Consider the following 4,552-nt stretch of genomic DNA (forward strand, 5'->3'; position numbering starts at 1 on the left):
TTCAACACTAAGGTGTATTTTTAAAGCCTTGAAGCTGACATTCACCAAAAATTTGCTGCAGGAGAATCTTCCTGAATGTGTTTTACCCCCTGTTCTATAACTATGTTACTAAGAGACCTTTGACTTGATCAATGTTATGTGATTAGCCAATGTGTGTGTACCACATTTTTAGAATCAGTATACTTATCAATACACATAGGTGAAGAAATACCACAGATTTCATAAACACATAAACAGTCATTTATTGATTGCTTCATGGGAAAAACAAAAGAAACATTACATATTCCATGCATTTCACATTGCAAATGGAACATCTAAGGGATTTGAAAGCCAAGCATAAAGGAGAAAGAACCATTTATATTTCACATAGTATCAATTCATAATAAACAACTGACTCTACTACTTGATGATACAAAGAGATGAGCTGAATATTAGAAACACTCTGATCTCGTCAGTGTCTGGATAAACTCTTTGCCCTGATGCCTCACTTTGCAGCCATATTCCTTATATTTACAATAATCATCAGAGGTCATGGTGAGGAAACTGCTTTCCATATATGAACTGTCACTCTGTTTGGTGATTGGTGATGTGGAGACCCCATTCTTCCAAGTTTGACCATCCACTAGAAACTCCATCGTTGCAGTCCTTGGCTTGTAATCACTGGCAGTACAGACTAAGGTGGCTGTTGCATTCTCTAACTCTTCTTTAGATGGACCAAAGAAAAGCACAACTGGTGCCTTCACTTCACCGGCTGTAGAAATAAAAAAAACATGCCATTAGAAATGAGACATAAAATTAAGAAGATAATAACAAGGTCACTTTTTATCAAGTTATGTACTTTTATTTTGCTGCTGGCTACATAGTAAGCATACTAGGTTTTTTTTTTTTTTTGCATTCACTATCATAAACATATATTATTATTAAAGTCGCTGTGTACTGAGCAAATTATGGGGGTGCCATTGCTTTCCCTCTTGTAATATTATGCATTGCCTGGCTGTGGCTCTTTTAAGTCTGCATCACAGACCAGGAACAAGTAAATGATTGTTAGAAAAGTGTCAGAAAAGTGTCAGCCCCCATACATTTCTCATGACAGTGTTCACAGATTAAAAAATGAATGTATTATCTAAGGAAATAATCTAAATATGATTTCTACATAGATTTTTTATTACCTGCCTAGTAAAAAGCTAAACCTCCAAAAAGTATGTGTTAGCAGAAGATTAAAAATGAAACATAGAAGAGGAGAGGCAGGTGTACTGTATATAAGTATATGAGTAAGAAAATCATTGATAAGGTGCTAAACATATTGACCCTCTTGTTTCTTTACCTTCACAGGCAATTAAAACCGCTTGAGTATTTCCTATGCAAAATACCAAAACAAAGGACAATTTTAGATTATACCTGTATTAATTTTGGATGCAGACCAGTTGGAATTGGAACATTTATTAAGTTAGGCCAAAATATTGACCCCTATATTACTGCTTTTAGATGTAATCTTCTCTTCTACAGGTGATCCGGAGTCAGTTCTATAAAGGATACATCTATATCTATCTATCTATCTATCTATCTATCTATCTATCTATCTATCTATCTATCTATCTATCTATCTATCTATCTATCTATCTATTTGCCCTTTACTAATGTTTTCATAGAGCTGCATATACACAGATAACTATGGAAAAATGAACAATAAGATTTACTGTAAGTAGGGAGTAAAAGAAAGTATATGTATTATACATTCAAAATTAAAATAATAGTTTTTATCTATTATTCTACAAAATATAGGTTACAACAAAGATAGATATATACAAGTTGGGCTCCTATGTTATATCGTTCTAAATTAAAATATATATTGTTAAAATATATTTATAGATATATTTTCCGAAAATTATTATTTTGGCCAATTACCGAGGGTAACAATGTATGAAAAAAATTAGTGAGAAGATGTTTTAGTGCTGTACAAAAACAACTTTGCATAGGAACAAGAATATTGCTGACACTAGAACAACCAGCTGTAGCTATGGTGATGCAGAGTATATCTAGATAAAATATTACCAAGGACAAAATTGGAGTTTAAAGGTGCAAACAATCAATGAAAACTGATATTACAAAAATATATATTTTTTGTTAAGCAGACAAAATTTAGAAAAAGAAAAACATTTTAATATATAAAAAAGAGCACAATAAAGCTCAGTGGTCACAATACAAAAGAATGGAGCTTTTGTAGGACCTTAATACACGAGTTTTAGGGTCCTACAAAAGCTTCAGAAGAAGACACGATTGTGGTGAAACATGTAGAGGCAACCATTCTTTTGTATTGTGACCACTGAGCTCTATTGTGCTCTTTTTTATATATTAAATTGTTTTTCTTTTTCTAAACTATGTCTGCTTAATAAAAATTATATATTTTTGTAATATTAATTTTCATTGATTGTTTGCACCTTTAAACTCCAATTTTGTCATTGGTAATATTTGAACTAGTTTAAAGGAGGTGGTGTATATAGTGAAATCTCCAACCTCAAATATTACTTTTATCCAGAGTATATCTAGAGTTTCTCCAGTTTTTCTTGTTGTATTAGTCTATATTATTCTATATACCTATGGCCAATGGATCACTGATGCCCAATGAGATAGAACAAAGTACTTCAAAATTGTTGAAAGCCCTGCTAATTACACATCACTGCAATACAAGTAGAATAATGTGGCCATTATTAAAGAAAAATAAATGCATATGTTGAAAATTGAAGAGTACAACATAAGTTGACACAGAATGACTGTACTTACTGTTGACAATGAGTTGGGTTCCACCTCCAAAAACAAACCACAGTGATGGAGAGCCTTACCAAAACTAGGTGTTACACTGTAAATGTTTACAGCCCAGTAGCACATATTTATGTTTGTGTCTGCGATATCTAAACTTTGCTCATCTTTGCAGTACAAGAAAATGTATGTGGTGTCTTAGTGTATATTTTATTTGCTCAATTTAAATAACCAAAAGTGACCTCATTTACTAATTGTAATCTTACACTGCCAGTGTCCCTTATTATAAAAGTTATGTTTTGTTGCTTGTCCATCCCTCTAAATATGTATTTTTATGGATGGCCATGACCATTTTTATTTGCTTCTTAATTTTTTGCTATGGTTAATCTGGTACTGGCATATATGTGCACACTACATCGCCAAAAAAATATATCATTTTGATTGTACAATGAGGGTAACAATGTGATATAATCAAAGTATGAGCATATTAAGTGAGAAAAGATCTACTTATTCACTATAAGTAGGGAGTAAAAATAAGGAGATGTAGTATGCATTCAAAATGAAAATAATAGTTTTTTTCTATTATTCTACAAAATATAGGTTGAAACACAGATGTATATATACAGGTTGGGCTCCTATGCTATATGTTATAAATTAAAATGTATATAATTAAAATATATGTGTAGATATAATTTCTGGAAATTATTATTTTGGCTAATTACTGAGGGTAACAATGTGAAACAACATAATTAAAACATGAAGAAATTTAGTGAGAAGAGATCTTACTTTGTACGATCAACTGAGTTCCTGGTCCAAAAATCCACCACAATGTTTTAGTGCTGTACAAAAACTGCCTTGTACAGGAACAACAAGAACATTGCTGAGACTTGAGCAACCAGTTGCAGCTATGGGGATGCAGAGTATATCTAGAGTTTCTCCAGTTTTTCTTGTTGTATTAATCTACAATACCCTATATACCTATGGCCAATGGATTGTTAATGCATAATGAGATATAACATTTCAGATTCCTGCAAAATAGTTAAAAGCCCTGCTAAATGCACATCAATGCAATACAATTAGATCAATGTGGTCATTATTAAAGAAGAATAAATGCATATGTTTCTGTTAGTCATTTAGTCACATCCCTCTGAATTCTGGTGGTATTTGTATAAGGAGAAAAATTAAAGGACTGTATGATTAATGCAGGCATGAAAATTGAAGAGTACACCATAAGTGGGCACAGAATCATAGTACTTACTGTTGACAATGAGTTGGGTTCCATCTCCAAAAACATACCACAGTGATGGAGAGCCTTACCAAAACTATATGTTACACTGTAAATATTTCCAGCCCAGTAGCACACATTTATGTTTTATGTCGGCGATACCTAAACTTTGCTCGTCTTTGCAGTTAAAAAAATGTTTGTGGTCTCTTATTCAGCGTACACAAGGTCGGAATTTCCGACAGAAAAAGTCTGATGGGAGCTTTTGGTCAGATAATCCGACCTTGTGTATGCCCCATCTGACTTTTTCTGTCGGCATTTCTGACGGACAAAGAAATTCAACAGAAGAATACAAAGTTTGGATTAGTACTATATATCTGAATCATTGTCCTTTTATATGCTTGTGTGTCCTCTTAGGGTTTCCCCTAGCCAGTTTACTGGATAATTAATACTGCTAATCCAGTTAAAAAAAAAACAGTTCTGTACCAGTCTAATTTCTCTAAAAATATTCACATAGATACACCCACATTAGCACCAATATTTGGTACAGGTTTTTATAGACATTTGATTGAT

The 4,552-nt window shown here is 32.6% G+C and overlaps 1 long non-coding RNA gene across 2 annotated transcripts; it reads right to left on the bottom strand.

The window, feature by feature from the left end:
- Nucleotides 1-217: 217 nt before the first annotated feature.
- On the bottom strand, nucleotides 218-4,004 carry LOC141141595 (uncharacterized). 2 transcript variants are annotated; one of them, XR_012244155.1, is made up of 2 exons: nucleotides 3,544-4,004; nucleotides 218-751 (listed from the first exon to the last, which is right to left on the bottom strand). It is a non-coding gene; the product is annotated as an uncharacterized lncRNA (long non-coding RNA). The 2 variants fall into 2 exon arrangements; XR_012244152.1 differs by lacking the exon at nucleotides 3,544-4,004 and adding an exon at nucleotides 2,782-3,532.
- Between the last annotated feature and the right edge of the window lie 548 nt (nucleotides 4,005-4,552).

This window comes from Aquarana catesbeiana, linkage group LG01 (genome assembly GCF_042186555.1).
Source record: "Aquarana catesbeiana isolate 2022-GZ linkage group LG01, ASM4218655v1, whole genome shotgun sequence".
NCBI lineage: Eukaryota > Metazoa > Chordata > Amphibia > Anura > Ranidae > Aquarana > Aquarana catesbeiana.